Source organism: Coregonus clupeaformis, chromosome 30 (genome assembly GCF_020615455.1).
Source record: "Coregonus clupeaformis isolate EN_2021a chromosome 30, ASM2061545v1, whole genome shotgun sequence".
Classification (NCBI taxonomy): Eukaryota; Metazoa; Chordata; class Actinopteri; order Salmoniformes; family Salmonidae; genus Coregonus; species Coregonus clupeaformis.
Genome location: NC_059221.1, coordinates 14,541,306 through 14,559,859, shown reverse-complemented (window position 1 = coordinate 14,559,859; position 18,554 = coordinate 14,541,306). Strand labels below are relative to the sequence as shown.

The 18,554-nt window shown below is 43.2% G+C and overlaps 1 protein-coding gene across 1 annotated transcript in view; it reads right to left on the bottom strand.

Moving 5' to 3' along the window:
- Positions 1-18,554, bottom strand: part of LOC121545840 (retinoic acid receptor gamma-A) — a 134,997-nt gene that overhangs the window by 92,294 nt on the left and 24,149 nt on the right. The gene's annotated exons all lie outside the window — the stretch shown is intronic.

Here is an 18,554-nt window from a genome sequence, read left to right as displayed (position 1 = left end):
CTTGGGACCACAAGGGGTGCACATTTTGGGTTTTGCCCTAGCACTACACAGCTTTGATCATTTGAATCAGCTGTGTAGTGTTAGGGCAAAAACCAAAACATGCACCAATTGGGGTCCCCAGGACTGAGTTTGGGAAACGCTGACCTAGATGGTCTGCACAGATTCTGTCAGACTTGGGCCCTGACTGTGAATCTCAGCAAGACAAAAATAATGATGTTCCAAAAAAGGTCCAGTAGCCAGGACAACAAATACAAATTATATCTACACACCGTTGCCCTAGAGCACACAAAGAACTATACCTACCTCGGCCTAAACATCAGCCCCAAAGGTAATTTCCACAAGGCTGTGAACGATCTAAGAGACAAGGCAAGAAGGGTCTTCTACGCCATCAAAAGGAACATAAAACTCGACATCCCAATTAGGAGCTGGCTAAAAATACTTCAATCAGTTATAGAACCCATTTCCCTCTACGGTTGTGAGGTCTGGGGTCCACTCACCAAACAAGAATTCACAAAAAGGGACAAACACCCAATTGAGACTCTGCATGCATAATTCTGCAAAAATATATACTTTGTGTACAACGCAAATCCCCAAACAATGCATGCAGAGCCTAATTAGGACTAAACCCGCTAGTTAACAAAATCCAGAAAAGAGCTGTTAAATTTTACAACCACCTAAAAGGAAGCAATACCCACACATACCACCACAAAACCCTCACCTACAGAGAGATGAACCTAGAGAAGAGTCCTCTCAGCCAGCTGGATCTGGGGCTCTGTTCACAAACACAAACACAAACAGAGCCCACAAAGCCCCAGGACAGAAACACAATTAGACCCAACCAAATTATGAGAAAGCAATAAGATAACTAAATGCTCTAATCCAGGCTCTGTCGCCGCCGGCCGCGACCGGGAGACTCATGGGCGGCGCACAATTGGCCCAGCGTCGTCCAGGGTAGGGGAGGGAATGGCCGGCAGGAATGTAGCTCAGTTGATAGAGCATGGCGTTTGCAACGCCAGGGTTGTGGGTTCGATTCCCACGGGGGGCCAGTATAAAAAAAATATGTATTCACTAACTGTAAGTCGCTCTGGATAAGAGCGTCTGCTAAATGACTAAAATGTAAAAAAATGTATGTAAATGTAAATGACACACTGGAAAGAATCACCCAAAAAAACAGCACAAATTGGAATGCTATGTGGCCCTAAACAGAGAGTACACAGTGGCAGAATACCTGACCACTGTGGCTGACCCAAAATTAGGAAAATCCTTGACTATTTACAGCCAGTGATTGTCAAGTAAATAACTGCCGGTCTCACGGTAATTGACCATAAATTAACATAAACACATTTAGCATCTCATGGCTTCCATGCAAGCCACTGATGCTGACCTTTGGAACATCTACATTTTAAAAAGTCTAATAAATCCATAGCCTACACCATCACAATAAATCCATTATGTATTTTAGACAGGTCTAAAGAAAATGAGGTCTATTTCAGAAGAACAGAATGGCATACTCCTTGTCCTTATGTTAGGCCCTGATCTGGCTATGCCATATGGCTGTGGGCTACACTAGTTCATTTAGCAGACATGATTTGCTTAGAATTCTGTGGCATAATTTTATATTATTTTATAGTATGAAGAATAGAATTGAACATAGCTGAGTAAAATAGAAAGGATGTTTTCTCCAAAAGATTTCTGAGGGAGTGCGAACATTCTGCTATTCTGTGTTGAGCAGGTAACCATGGGCAGCGCACAATTGGCCTAGCGTTGTCCAGGGTAGGGGAGGGAATGGTCGGCAGGGATGTAGTTCAGTTGATAGAGCATGGCGTTTGCAACGCCAGGGTTGTGGGTTCGATTCCCACGGGGGACCAGTATGAAAAAAATAAAAAATTAATATTCACTAACTGTAAGTCGCTCTGGATAAGAGCGTCTGCTAAATGACTAAAATGTAAATGTAAAATGTAACAAAGAAACAGGTCTTCCTAATATGCTTAATTTAGAGTTATTTATGCAACTTTAGTTATGATCAAATCATATAGCCCAACGTTTGTCTTTTTAATACATTCTAAGGCTGCATGATGTTACTCTAATGATGATTTGAAAAAGGTTGCATGAAAGGCATGAGCTCTTTTTTGTTATTTGCGCAGGCTGCACACATTTGATCAGTCTCTCATTCACAATTTTACAAGCACTTGATAATGCCTCGAATTTCCCGGCGGCATCCCCTTTGTGTGGCCGTAATGCCCCCTAAAAAAATCAATTCATTTTGCGGCCAGTGGCCGTTGTGCCCTTGGGCTGAATCTAATAATTATAATTCCCTTCTCCCGGCTGCGTGCTCCGAAGCACCTCTCACTCACATGGCTCTCTCAGATAGCTCAGTTCTTATTAGCCAATGCCCGTCACGTGATCAGGTCTTTATCACAGGCTACAAGTGAAGACAGACACATCGGGGACGAAACTGGGCACGTCCTTATCCAATTCCGAGGCGCACATTGAAGATATTGGAAGAACTGTCCACATTTACTTTTGTCAACCAACAACATGAGTAGTCCTAACGAACAGCAAAAGCACTAGCCTATCAAATGTTGTACTATGGGGGATAGTAGATAGCCTATGTCAATCTACTATTCCCCATAGTACAAAAGTTGACCTATTCTATCTGTGCAATAAATAAATATTCCAAACATAGTCTGGGAGAGTTGTGGGATGCGATTAGATCCCAATTTATTACAACCACAAGCATCAAAAAACGTTTTCTAAGCAATGAGGCTGACGCAACAGATCAGAATGTTTAGCTTAAAATGTTGATAAACTATTAGGCTATTTCTTCACATTATAAGCGCAGCAATGTGCACACGGCAGTAGGCTATAGGGTGAATATTCCAAAATGCTATCAATTAGCGGGAAAACACCATATTCAAAAGTGACCGCAAATATGATTATGCATGTAATGCTTTTATTATAAAGGTGCATTCTTATGGTGAAAATGATCTTCCCCAAACTTGAAACTGTTGTATATGCGCTGCGTATGTATGCCAGTTAAGCTCTACACCTGTTGTCAAGCGGATGAATTTGTTTAATTTTAAGAAGTTATTTGGCCACTTTAGATGTGGTACAACCCTTATCAAAACATATATGCCTATGGGCTAGACTACATGAGGTGTGCAACTATGATTTGAAAGTCGCAAAAAAAGGCAAGCGCTGTTTCTTGCCTTACTGTTCACAAGTGATAATATATCATTCACAAGTGATAGGCAAATATTGTTACCCATCAGACTGTTCTTGATTTAATCTTGTCTTTACATATACTAAATAATATATGTGTGAAATTTGTTTTGATTTGGAATGGATTATTATCATGCACCTGTCTCAAAACAGGGGCAGGGGGAAAAAATACATAATCTATGCACTTAAATAGCGAATGGAGGACGCTTTTTCCATGGTTCATTTTCATGCCAGCCAGATAGGCTATACTTAACATTTGGAAAGTTGAGAAATAAATATAGTAGGCCTAGCCTATAGAAAGCTGATGGGATCCTCCTCTTTTTAATAGAGGCCATCACTCTGTTTTCTCACGCAATTGCATAGCCTATAGAAATGTTGCGCAACATGAGCTCATGGGCTCTCATGAAGTGTTTGATTACATTTTTGATTACATTTGCATTGATGTCAGAGTGATTAGAGGGACAATAGAGTGCTGAGTACCAGGCAGTTAGCAAGTTTGGTAGAATACTAATGACCATCAGCAGCATCAGAGCTTGGAGAAGCCTAATTACCGTGACTAAACGGTTACGTTGAATTTGACTGCCGTTATTACTCGTGACCGCCGGTGTGGCGGTAATACGGTCACCGTAACAGCCCTAACACAGACCCACAAAGAATTTAAAAACAAATCAAACATTGATAAACTCCCATATCTGTTAGGCGAAATAGAGCAGTGTGAAATCACAGCAGCAAGATTTGTGGGCCGTTGCCATGAGAAGAGGGCAACCAATGGAGCACAAACAACATTGTAAATACCACCAACATTTATCTATTTATTTATCTTCCCCTACTATTCGTACTACAACTATTTGCATATTGCTAAAACACTGTACATAGCTGATAATATAACACTTGACATTTTTATCTTTTTGAAAACTTTTTGAGTGCAATATTTACTGTTACATTCTAATAGTTTTTTGTTGTTGTTTTGTGTATTCTCACTTTTGTTTATTGTTTATTTTACTTGCTTTGGCAATGTAAACACGTGTTTCCCATACCAATAAAGCCCCATTGAATTGAATTGAATTGAGAGAGAGAGAGCGCGAGAGAGAGAGGGGTGGTGGGGTCCGGCAGGCAGCTAGAAAGCAGCCAGAGTCACATATGGAAGCGATTCAGTAATTACAGCAAATCTGTGAGCTCTAAAGGAAAGGTCCTTCTCTCCTTCCCTCCTTCCGTCCATCTCTCCCTGCACATAAAACGACCATTATGAGAAAACAGGCTACTTAAAAGTGCATAGCGTATGTCAATATAAGAAAGCTTTAGTTATTATGCCTTATCTTTGAATCAATGACCCATAGTGTGATTAAAGTGTGATTAATACAACTCTAGAAAGATACAGATGAGCTACTGTCTCCCATGCAATTGTAAACCCATGTTGAAAGCAGGAATAATACCACACTTTCTTGGAATTGTTTTCCGCATTCTTTACTCATGAAGTGTGCTTTCTGAAGCATAATCAGCCATTATATAAGCAATCTAAGCAAACTCACTGTGAGGAAGGCTCAGCCTGGTATAAACTTGTTAAAGCTCTCATCACCCACAGCTAAATTGGCATCACTTCACACAACAAAGAACTCTTTCAACCAAATGAAACTGTGTGTGTGTGTGTGTGCGGGTGTGTGTGTGTGTGTGTGTGTGTGTGTGTGTGTGTGTGTGTGTGTGGACATGTTTAACTATACTTGTGGGGACACAAACAAAAATTTGACCAACTGGGGAAATGTTTTAGTCCCCACAAGGTCAAATGGTTTTTGTAGGGGGTTTAGGGTTAAGGTTAGAATTAGGGTTAGGGTTAGAATTAGGTTTAGGGTTAGGAGCTAGGGTTCGTTTTCGGGTTAGGGTTAGGAGCTAGGCTTAGGGTTAAGGTTAGGTTTTTGGGTTAAGGGTTAGAGAAAGAGAGAGAGAAAGAAAGAGAGAGAAAGAGAAAGAGAGAGACTTCTCTTTAGCCCAAAGGCACAAGGTGTTTTGCAGGTGTGTATGTTGGCAGCAACTTCTGTTCTGTTCTGTTCAGTCCCCAAACAGCGAGAGCACCCTGTAATTATCTGCGTGCCCTGCCATAACATGTTCTCATCATGACATGTGCGTGAGTCGGCCAACACACACACTCAATAATTTTACGCACTTCGAATCCAAGACACCAAATTAATCCAGGCAGGAAATGATTTATGTAAGAAGCGCAAAAGGCGGAGAGCACTATATTTCCTGGCAGTAGGCTACACCTGTAGGCCAACACACCTAATTTACGCATGGATGGTAAAATGGAAGGTCGGCCTTGGAAATTAGTCCAGATGAAACAGGTTTGGGTAGTTTGACAAAAAAAATCAAACGCAGTTGGGTCATTCTACGAAAATGTTGGTTTTCCTGTCCCGGTCACCAGGAAAAGACTTAAAGATGTCCTCCAGCGCTATTTGTACTTTTCCTGTTGAAAAGCGATATCCCAAGTGTAAATACAGTACACACAATAAAGGAAAAAACAACAACATTTGAGAAAATTGTGTTTTTCAGACATAACTGCAAACTTCATGGAGTAGGGCATTCAAGGAGTTGGTCTGGTGGAAATCCATGATGTCATCGGCCTCCCCCCTTGCTTGAGGAACAATAGAGGAGCAATAGAGAACAAAAGAGGAAAGGCCCACCCCCCACTTGTGCTATGTCATGACTTACCTGGACCACCTATTAAGATGTACCTTTGTTTAGTAAATCAGGTGTTAAATTAGGTGAAAACGAGACTGGAGTCTCAGACAATGACACAAAATATACAGTGCATTTGGAACGTATTCAATCCCCTTGACTTTTTCCACATTTTGTTACGTTACAGCCTTACTCTAAGATGGCTTAAATAAAACAACATCCTCATCAATCTACACACAATACCCCATTATGACAAAGCAAAAACAGGTTTTTAGAAAGTTTAGCAAAATGTATTAAAAATAAAAACATTTTACATAAGTATTCAGACCCTCAATTCGAAATTGAGCTCAGGTGCATCCTGTTTCCATTGATCATCCTTGAGATGTTTCTACAACTTGATTGGAGTCCACCTGTGGTAAATTCAATTGATTGGACATGATTTGGAAAGGCACACACCTGTCTATATAAGGTCCCACAGTTGACAGTGCAGAGAAAAAACAAGCCATGAGGTCGAAGGAATTGTCCGTAGAGCTCCGAGACAGGATTGTGTCCAGGAACAGATCTGGGGAAGGGTAACAAACAAATTCTGCAGCATTGAAGGTCCCCAAGAACACAGTGGCCTCCATCATTCTTAAATGGAAGAAGTTTGGAACCCCCAAGACTCTTCCTAGAGCTGGCCGCCCGGCCAAACTGAGCAATCGGGGGAGAAGGGCCTTGGTCAGGGAGGTGACGAAGAACCTGATGGTCACTCTGACAGAGTGCCAGAGTTCCTCTGTGGAGAACCTTCCAGAAGGACAACCATCTCTGCAGCACTCCACCAATCAGGCCTTTATGGTAGAGTGGCCAGAAAGAAGCCACTCCTCAGTAAAAGGCGCATGACAGCCCGCTTGGAGTTTGCCAAAAGGCACCTAAAGGACTCTCAGACCATGAGAAACAAGATTCTTCGGCCTGAATGCCAAGCGTCACGTCTGGAGGAAACCTGGCACCATCCCTACGGTGAAGCATGGTGGTGGCAGCATCATGCTGTGGGGATGTTTTTCAGCGGCAGGGACTGGGAGACTAGTCAGGATAGAGGGAAAGATGAACTGAGCAAAGTACAGAGAGATCCTTAATTGCAAATTGTAAACCTTTAAAAAATATATTGTAAAACAGGTCAGTACAACGAAATTGGCTTGTCCCTTGGGTCATGAGTTGTGGTTTATTGATATATTAAAATAAATAAAAATCTCCCACTTTAAATGTAATAATGAAAAATAAAGTATTAGCTTTATTTAGTGTATTACTTAAAACTGCAATATGTAACTTTTTGGATGACCAGACCAAATTCACATAGAAATCTTTGTTATAGATCTTTCATTCTCATTGAAAGCAAGTCTAAGAAGTGGTAGATTTGTTCTGTGTGCACTATTTCTATGCTTCCAGTTCTTAAGTTTTGTTTTTGCTTCTTTAACTGTCGTTTTTTTACACCAGCTTCAATATTTTTGGTTATGGAAAAGCTATTTCACAGCAATTTAGATGGTACAATGTATATCTACACTATACTTGCTTTGTTTCCACATAAACTGACATTAAGCAAACTATTAGAATTTTAGCAACCAGGAAATGGAAGAGCGATTTCTGCATAGTGCACCTTTAAAAAACTAAAATATCAACAAAATATAAACAATTATTTACAGGGAATAGCTGTCCCTCAATTTCAAGTCATTGGTGTAGTGTATTGGGGTTGTGTCGCAGAGCATCATAGGGGTTCTATGTGTTGTAGACCGAGCACGTTCAAGATAAATGTTTGTGAATTGATTCCTGTCTCCCATCGCATCATTATTGAATTGTTATAAAGACGTGGTTATGAAACCCACGAGACATAACAAAAGATTGGCGACTAGTAAGTCTGAACCTACAGCAAATATTCTGTCCGGAAGAAGTTGGTTTTAACAAGTTTAAAACGTATTTTCTGTGTTGCAGTCTAGGCTAATGTTAGCACAGTGTATTACTAGCAGAGCCAAGTGCATAGTCGAGTTAGCTAAGAGAGAGCGTTAGCATCGTCATGGACTTTAGAAAAGGATTCGAGACTGATGTCGGAGCGGGAAAACAATGTGATTAAAAAGGGAGGAATATACAGTGAGTAAAGGACATTTATTCAACTGTGAAGATGAACTTTGGAATTAAAAACTGCTAAATGAGCGAACTTGAGGATGAGACGTCAGTGTGAAAATGTATGCATTCACTAACTAAGTCGCTCTGGATAAGAGCGTCTGCTAAATGACTAAAATGTCAAATGTAAATGTAAGTGAGTAAAGTAAATGAAGATCTCATGACTGAGGAAAATTTTGCAGTGGCAGAACAGAACGTTGCCATGGTTGAGGATAATATTGAAGTGAGTGACAATCAGGAGCCTATTGTGAAACAATAAATGGCAGGAATTGTTGGAAATATTGAACAGTTTGATTAAGTGTTGAGCAGTGGAGCTCATATACAGAGCGGTTTGAATATTTTGTTCTTGCAAATGACATTGATGAAGACTAAATTGTGCCCAAAAAATGTTTTGTAATGGGACCAAATACATTTAATTTACTACGCAGCCTACTAAAGCCAGACAGGCCAGGTAATAAGACATATGGGAATATTGTGGCAATACTTAAAGGAAATTGCTGACAGTTTCCACAGAAGAAATCAGGAAAAGGGAGAATCAGTTATAATGTTTGCTGCTGCATTAAAGAAACTATCAGAGCTCAATGATGTTCTAAATCGGGCCGATTTTCTCTTGAGCAGATGGTCTGGGGGCCAGAACATAATGACAACAGCGTGAGTGAATGGGCAACACCCATCGTAATAGTCCTTAAGAAGGATGGTGGAATCAGGATATGTGGAGACTTTAAAGTCACGGTTAACCCTGTGTAGTTCACTGAGCAGTATCTGCTACCACACATCAACCACCTTTTCATGGGCTTAGCGGGGGTCTAAAGTTCAGCAAAATCGACCTCTGCCAACCTTTCTTGCAGATGCACGTGGATGAAAAGTCAAAAGAGCTGCTGACCAGGGGCTCTTCAGGTACTGTCGTCTACCGTTTGGAATCACAAGTGCGCCAGCGCTGTTCCAGGGGGCAATGGACCAGATCTTGAGTGGATTGTTAGTAAAATGCTACCTGGATGACATCCTCATTACTGGAAAGGACGAAGAGGACCATCTCAAGAACTTGGATGTAACCTTACAGAGATTGAAGGACTGCGGACAGCAAGTTGGTAAGAACAAATGTGCATTCTTCCAGTCATCGGTTGAATGCCTTGGACAGGTCATTGACGCTACGGGCCTTCACAAGGTTCTGTCCGAGGTCAAGGCTATCTTGGACACCCCAGCTCCTCAGAAAGTCAGCCAAGTATGTTCTTTCCTGGGGTTACTGAATTACTACAGACACTTTATTCCGAGCTTAGCAACGAAGCTGAAGCCGCTGCATCAGTTGCTTTGTCAGGACAAAACATGGAAATGGGCAGAACAGTGCAAAGAAGCATCCGTGGAAACCAAAGAAACACTCCTGAAATCTGAGGCACTGACACTTCGACCCATCATTGCCCATCCAACTAGCTTGTGATGCTAGTCCCTTGTGTGGAAGCAGTCGTTTCCCATATCATGCCTTCCGGTGAAGAGCTGCTGATCGCTTTCGCATCAAGGGCATTGAACTAAGCAGAAAGTAACTACGCACAGATAGAACAAGAACCCTAGGCATCGTTTTTGGAGCGCATAATTATGGGAAGAAGTTCACCCTTCTTACAGATCATTGTCTGCTGACGAGCGTCTTTGGACCGCATACTGGGATTCCGTCACTTGCTGCAAGCTGAATGCAAAGGTGGGCTTTGTTGTTGTCAGCACACACCTACGACATCAAGTACTGCAAGTCAGAACTGCACTGCAACATAGATGGATTTTCCAGGTTGCCACTACCTGTGGTCAAGCCAGATTCGTGCCAAGTGGACATCTTCTACTTCAGACAAGTGGAAAATGCACCATGCACTTCAACACAAGTGTGGGAAAACACCAGAAACGAACAAAGTCATCTGAAGTGATGGACATCATCATGAAAGGTAGCGCCTTAGGGGATGCTCAGGAACTGAAACCTTACCTTTCCAGGAGAACTGAGCTGTCAGTACAGTCTGGATGTCTGCTGTGGGGGAGGAGAGTTATCATTCCGCCTTCGTTGAGGAAACCAGTGTTGCAACAACTACACTCGGTCAATGTGGAATGGTTTGCATGAAGGAAATCGCACAAAGTCACTTCTGGTGGCCTGGATTAGATGGAAGCATTGAAGAGAAAGCAAAGACATGTTCCTCATGCCATAAGGTTCGCAACGTATCTCAACTTGCACCACTTTATCTGTGGGATTGGCCGGAGGCGGCATGCCAACGCATACACATCATCTTTGTAGGTCCATTCGAAGACAGAATGTTTCTTGTGGTCGTGGATGCTCATGGCAAGTGGCCAGATGTTGCCATCATGAAGTTTACTACTGCTGAGAAGACCATCGAGAAGCTTGGAGAAGTGTTTAGTTGCCACTCCAACTCGTTAGCGACAACGGACCACAGCTAGTGTCGCAAAAAATGGTCACGTTCCAACAGGTGAATGGCGTACAACACATCAGGTCCGCACCGTATCATCCTTCTACCAACGGTGTCACGTACGTTAAGGAACGGGACGGACCAAGGTGCAGCGTGAAAGGCGTACATGTTTATTAAAGAATAAACACACGACACAGTAAAAAAAATAACAAAACTTAACCGTGACGGTCCAAAGGCTAACACACAAGCCTAAAACAGGAACACAACAAAAACCCACAACACAGGCAGGAAAACTAGCTGCCTAAGTATGATCCCCAATCAGAGACAATGAGCGACCGCTGCCTCTGATTGGGAACCACACCCGGCCAAACATAGAAATACAAACCTAGAAATTCACACCCTGACCAAACTAGCTAGAGTTCTATAGGCCAGGGCGTGACAGTACCCCCCCCCAAAGGTGCGGACTCCGACCGCACAAACCTGACTGAATAGGGGAGGGTCCGGGTGGGCTTCCAGCCTCGGTGGCAGCTCCGGCTCCGGAGTGGAGCCGCTGACCGGAGCTGGACTGGGCACCGGTGGAGCGGACTGCTCTGGCTCCAGCGTGGAGCCGCTGACCGGAGCTGGATCAGGCACCGGTGGAGTGGACTGCTCTGGCTCCGGAGTGGAGCCGCTGACCGGTGCCGGACCAGGCACCGATGGAACGGGCACGGGCCGTGCCGGACTGGCGACGCGCCCCACTGGCTTGGTGCGACGAGCAGGAACAGGCCGGGCCGGACTGGCGACGCGCACCACTGGCTTGGTACGAGGAGCAGGAACAGGCCGGGCCGGACTGGCGACGCGCACCACTGGCTTGGTGCGAGGAGCAGGTACAGACCGGGACGGACTGGCGACGCGCACCACTGGCTTGGTGCGAGGAGCAGGAACAGGCCGGGCCGGACTGGCGACGCGCACCACTGGCTTGGTGTGAGGAGCAGGAACAGGCCGGGCCGGACTGGCGACGCGCACCACTGGCTTGGTGCGGGGAGCAGGAACAGGCCGGGACAGACTGGCGACGCGCACCACTGGCTTTGTGCGGGGAGCAGGAACAGGCCGGGCCAGACTGGGAACACGCACCACTGGCTTGGTGCGGAGAGCAGGTACGGGGCGTACCGGACTGGGAACCGGCGCTGGAGGTCTATGACTGTCTCCGTCCTTTACACTCCGCGCCCCGTCCTCCTCCAGTGAGGACTCCTCCTTGAGCCCCCACGAGTGCAGTGGTCGAGGCTCCTCTCTGTCGCTCCCCGACCACCCTTTTAGCCCCCCCCCAAAAAAAATATTGGGGCTGTCTCTCCACCCTGATCCCTTTCAGGGCCTCCATCTGCCTTGCCAGATCCTCTCTTATCTCCCGCCAGGTCCATCCTCTCTGCTCCTCCTGGGCACGCTGCTTGGTCCATTGGTGGTGGGTTTTTCTGTCACGTACGTTAAGGAACGGGACGGACCAAGGTGCAGCGTGAAAGGCGTACATGTTTATTAAAGAATAAACACACGACACAGTAACCAAAATAACAAAACTTAACCGTGACGGTCCAAAGGCTAACACACAAGCCTAAAACAGGAACACAACAAAAACCCACAACATAGGCAGGAAAACTGGCTGCCTAAGTATGATCCCCAATCAGAGACAACGAGCGACAGCTGCCTCTGATTGGGAACCACACCCGGCCAAACATAGAAATACAAACAAATAAATTCACACCCTGACCAAACTAGCTAGAGTTCTATAGGCCAGGGCGTGACAAACGGGTTGGTGGAGAGGTTTGTACAGACCATGAAACATGCCTTAAAAGCGTCTCAGGGTCAAGGGACACTGCACCAATGCTTGAACAGCTTCCTGATATCCTACAGGAACACACTTCACTATTGGTTCTATGTGTTGTATAACGAGCACATTCAAGATAAATGGTTAAACTGATTCCCGTCTCCCGTCTAATCATTATTGAATTGTTATAAAGACATGGTTATGAAACCCACGAGACATGACAAAATATGTTACCCTTTATAGAAACCACCACTTTGAAAAAATGTAACATCCTTGACAACTTCTTCCTGGGTCAACGGTTCATTGGAGGCAGGGCCGTTTTGAAAAGCACATGATGAGTCTGCACTCTCTCTTCATATGTTAGCAATGTGATTATTAATTTTGTAATTTTATGCAAGGCCTAAAGATGTGTCACTGGTGTTACACAGTTTATAGTAACGAAAAAATCAACTTGTTTCAAATACTTGATCAAATCACAATTTAAGAAGTGTGGTTTGAGCTACTGTGGCCACCATCTTAGCTATGCCATCTTGTCTGCTGATTTGTCACTGGTGTTACTGTCACTGGTGTTACTAGTCACTTCATGGTGGTAATGGAGCAGGGTTAATAGTGTTACTGGTCTGGTGTTACTGTCACTGGTGTTAATAGAAGAATGTCACACAATAGAACTTTACACATACCTGTTTAAAGTACATTATTACTAATCAAAACATTTTCATAATATTATTATTAACCTTTTCTGTCTTTGATTATATATGCAAATTAAATAGTCAAATTACATTCTGGAAAGCCTGAATTGTCATCTAAAATATAGGTAACACGAGTAACAAACAGGCAGCACAAGCATTTTTTAAATGTAATATAGTAAAGATATCTAAATATATTAAACTTTCATTATGTTGATTTATAATGTTAAGGGGTTAACTATTATCTGACTATAAGTTTAGATAAAAAAATAAAAACGTTGGCTGGTCAAAAAGATACAATTTTTGACCCAGTTAAGTCTTCATGCAAAGTTGCTTGAGAAAGACAAACAGATGAACAACGTGTTTACACAACATCATCATCAAGTCGATCTAATAGGCCTAGCCCTAATATCATGGTATCCTATCTCAATCCTCATACTTACACAGGGCCTAATCTTGACTTTTGGCAATGAGATTTGGTTGCCCCCCACCACGCAGGCAAAACATTTTAGTGGCCCCCCTCTTGACGGTGGAGAGAACATTTTGAAATGTTATAACACATTTCATTACAGGAGGTTGGTGACACCTTAATTGGGGAGGGTGGGCACGTGGTAATGGCTGGAGAGGAATCAGTGTAAAGGTATCAACAACATCAAACACATGGTTTCCATGTGATTGATGCCATTCCATTCGATCCGTTCCAGCCATTATTAAGAGCCATCCTCCCCTCAGCAGCCTCCACTGCATTTCATGCAATTCTACTTATTTTGCCATCAGGCAGAGAGAACATGTTGCAGTTTTAAAGCAGGTTTTCTGCAGTCCTACACATTTTGCCACGAGGTGGAGATAATTTATTTCAGTATTAAAGCTAATTTCCTGCAATTCTACACAATTTGCCATGACTGATTTCACATGCTATCGGAAGCTCCTAGTTCCCAGTGGGAAATTTCACTTGAACGCGTTGTGATGTTTCACTACTGACCTTTTACCTTTTCAACCAAAAGATGAAAACAAATCCCTTTTTGACAATTACAACCTTATCAATATGGAGAATGTAGCTAGTTTGACCATATGTCCATTTAAGCAAGCTAGCTAACTTTATTATGAGCAATGTTAGCTAGCTTATCAAGCTTCCAAGTTTCCCACGAACACGTACAGTGCATTCGGAAAGTATTCAGACCCTCCCATTCTTCACTGCAGATCCTCTTAAGCTCTGTCAGGTTGGATGGGGAGCGTCGCTGCACAGCTATTTTCAGGTCTCTCCAGAGATGTTCAATCAGGTTCAAGTCCGGGCTCTGGCTGGGCCACTCAAGGACACTCAGAGACTTTTCCCAAAGCCACTCCTGCGTTTGTCTTGGCTGTGTGCTTAGGGTCGTTGTCCTATTGGAAGGTGAACCTTCGCCCTATGTCTGAGGTCCTGAGCGCTCTGGAGCAGGTTTTCATCAAGGATCTCTCTGTACATTGCTCCGTTCATCTTACCCCCAATACTAACTAGTCTCCCAGTCCCTGCCGCTGAAAAACATCCCCACAGCATGATACTGCCACCACCATGTTTCACCATAGGGATGGTGCCAGGTTTCCTCCAGACATTACGCTTGGCATTCAGGCCAAAGAGTTAAATCTTGGTTTCATCAGACCAGATAATCTTGTTTCTCATGAGAGTCCTTTAGGTGCCTTTTGGCAAACTCCAAGCAGGCTGTCATGTGCCTTTTACTTAGGAGTGGCTTCCGTCTGGCCACTCCACCATAAAGGCCTGACTGGTGGAGCACTGGAGAGATGGTTGTCCTTCTGGAAGGTTCTCCCATCTCCACAGAGGAACTCTGGACCTCTGTCAGAGTGACCATAGGGTTCTTGGTCACAATCCTGTCTCGGAGCTCTACGGACAATTCCTTCGACCTCATGGCTTGGTTCTTGCTCTGACATGCACTGTCAACTGTGCCTTTCCAAATCATGTCCAATCAATTGAATTTACCACAGGTGGACTCCAATCAAGTTGTAGAAACATCTCAAGGATGATCAATGGAAACAGGATGCACCTGAGCTCAATTTCGAGTCTCATAGCAAAGGGTCTGAATACTTATAAGGTATTTCAGTTCGTTTTTTAAATACGTTTGCAAAAAATTATAAAAACCAGTTTTCGCTTTGTCATTATGGGGTATTGTGTGTAGATTGATGAGGAGTGGCGCAGTGGTCTAAGGCACTGCATCGCAGTGCTAGCTGTGCCACTAGAGATCCTGGTTTGTATCCAGGCTCTGTTGTAGCCGGCCGCGACTGGGAGACCCATGGGGCGGCGCACAATTGGCCTAGCGTCGTCCAGGGTAGGGGAGGGAATGGCCGGCAGGGATGTAGCTCAGTTGGTAGAGCATGGCGTTTGCAACGCCAGGGTTGTGGGTTCGATTCCCAAGGGGGCCAGTATGAAAAAATAAATCATAATAATAATAATGTATGCACTCACTAACTGTAAGTCGCTCTGGATAAGAGTGTCTGCTAAATGAAAAAAATCTATTGAATCCATTTTAGAATAAGACTGTAACGTAACAAAATGTGGAAAAGGTCAAGGGGTCTGAATACTTTCTGAATGCACTGTATAGCCACCCTTATGCCATATTAATGATATCTGAGTGAGAGTGACTAACAAAATCAATAGGGACCCCCCTGGAGGTTAGGGCCCCTGGGCATGTGCCCTGCATGCCCGGTCGGTATTCAGCCATTATTACTACAAGTTTAGATAGCTAGATCAACTTATCAATCTAAAAATTGTTAGCTGACATGGCTAATTGAGTGACTGTTAGTGACAGATATAACAAGACAAAACTTGCTGATGCACAACCAAATTTCGAACTTGCACATAGTGTATTCTACTATTCTAACGCTCAACAATAAGTTGAGACCCCAACTGAGTTCCTAAAATAAATAAAAAATAAAAAAAGTTGTTTATTAATATTTTTGGGTCGGGGTCCTCTAGCAGTCTTGGGTCCTAAGCGACTGCTTATGTCACTTATGCCTTGAGCGGCCCTGTACTTACAAATCACTGCATATTAATCTAAATGATATTTGATCAATTAGGCCTACATTTGTTGTCTGCTCAATGGGCCAACTCGAATATCATCCCAAAGAGAAAAAAATTCAGAAAGCTGCAAACGCGCCATAGGGGGAGTTGAGATGACAACGATGGGATTGCAGCTCTCTCTAGTGTCAAAAGAATGAACTGCAATTGATTGTTACCATACTGATAATCCTGCCACCAAGGGGCGCATTCTTCTTGCAAACCGGCAGACATTTATTTGTGCAGGCTCCACAGAAGTTGAGAACAAAATTCAAAAGGCAGACCTTCTTTAAGATCATTATGTGCACACAAGCCACATTTGACCACTGCGGGCGTCTGTCTTCGTAAATTAACATAGTAGGTCCTATCTATAACAGGAATAAGTTGCACTTGATGGGCCCCTCAATTGACTAAAACTAAAATATTCTATGCTATACTGGCATAGCCTACATTTCCTCCATTAACACACACACACACACACACACACACACATACAGTCTTGTACAACTAACCTTGTGGGGACACACAATTCAATCTCCTATTTTCCCTAACCTTAACCTAAACCCAAAAACCTAACATTAACCCTAAACCTAAACCTAGCTCCTAAAACTAACCCTAGCTCCTAACCCTAACCCGAATTCTAACCTTGACCCTAAACCCCCTAGAAATAGCATTTGACCTTGTGGGGACTAACAAAATGTCCCTAGTTGGTAAAATGTTTGTTTGTTTACTATTCTCGTTGGGACTTCTGCTCCCCAAAAGGATAGTTAAACATGTCCACACACACACACACACACACACAACACACAAACACACACACACACAAACTCTCTCTCTCTCTCGCTCTCTCTCACACACACATACATACCAATGACAAAGGGGCCATACTAGCAAACATAAGCAACCATTTAAATGTAAACAATTTATCTGGCTCAAAATGCATATCAACCAATTAACGTGACAGGTGACAGTGATTATATCCTGAAACCAATTAAAATCATTGACGTCGTTGGACGTGTTCCAACACTTGTTCATGGAAGCATCCTTAACAAACAGTACCTGTCCAACAGCATGTTCTGATCATCAAAGCAACTATCACGTGTTTTTTACATGTATTGTGTTAGTGTGTTGAAAAGGGGCGTAGCCTACAGCCAACAGCTTGAATATGCATATGGGACTTTGTATGGTACACCTCAATTCATGATGAACCCCATTAACCACCTTGGTCGTATTCCATATGTAGCCTCTGCTTCCAGGCCAGTGAGGTGAAAGCCTGGTGGAGCCTACCCATAGACTGATTACGCCCTCTCCTGGCGAGGATACATCTGTGTAGGCTATCATTAGTAGGCTATATTGTTATGTAGGATACACTTACATGTAGGCCTACAACGTTTTATAGGCTATGCATTATTATAATCATCCACTTCGTCACGTGTTTTGAATCGAGCATCAAGGACTGGCAGTGAACAGTTTTCTCCTCAACAAAAAAGCTTGATGCGAGGGGGACTCGAACCCACGGTTTAAGTGCACTATCTATTTAGAGTTAACCGCTTTAGCAGTGTGTGCCACCTAAACGCAATGATGATAATGGTAGCCTTCATGACTGCTGTTTGACAAATCTCTAAGGCTCTTCTTTTTTCTTTTCTTTTTTACAATGTACAATAAACGTACATGTTGTAAGGACCTCATTTATCTTTTGCCTTAAAAGCACAAGGAGGTGTGTGAAACAGATTAACAAAAACGTGGGATTTAGTCATATATGCGAAAACATTAAAACGTTTTCTAATGTTAGTAGTAGCTAGAAGCCTAGTCAAGGATGTATCAATGCAATATAGGCACACAACATTTTGTTACAGACCAACAGAACAAAAGTAAACCTTGAATTTGTAGGTTTAAAATATCCCTCTTGTGGCGAAGGTTGACCTATTTTAAGAAATGCCATTGGTTGGTGCATATAAAGACTAAGCTCTTTGATAGGCTGATGAAGAATTTGTTAAAGGATATAATCACTGCCACCTGTTGAGGTTAGCATAGGGCTAACGTGTGCCATGTTATCTGATGCGACCAGCTACACTTTAGCGTTCTGTCACATGCAAGTAAATCGATTATTTGAATTGGCTGATACGCATTTTGAGCTGAAGAAACTATTTACATTTACGTTCGCAAGTATGGCCCCAACGTGTATTACTTGTTTGTTTATATTTTCCTAAGACACATGATCTGAATGTTTGGCCATCAACTTCAACAGCACCGCCGCTACTAACAACCAGGAAGAGGCGAAACGAGACGATTTACTCCACCCGAAATCGGTACACAAAAATAAGGCCACGAAGTCCTCTGTAGTTCAATTGGTAGAACATGGCGCTTGTAACGCCAGGGTAGTGGTTTCGATCCCCGGGACCACCCATACATAAAAATGTATGCACACATGACTGTAAGTCGCTTTGGATAAAAGCGTCTGCTAAATGGCATATTATTATAAGTGAGTCATTTTGTATGGAGGTCTATGAGTGTCGAATTTGGTCAACAACAAAAAAATAATTGCGAATTTGCTACGTGAGGCTTATTTGATCAAATATAAGTTTCGT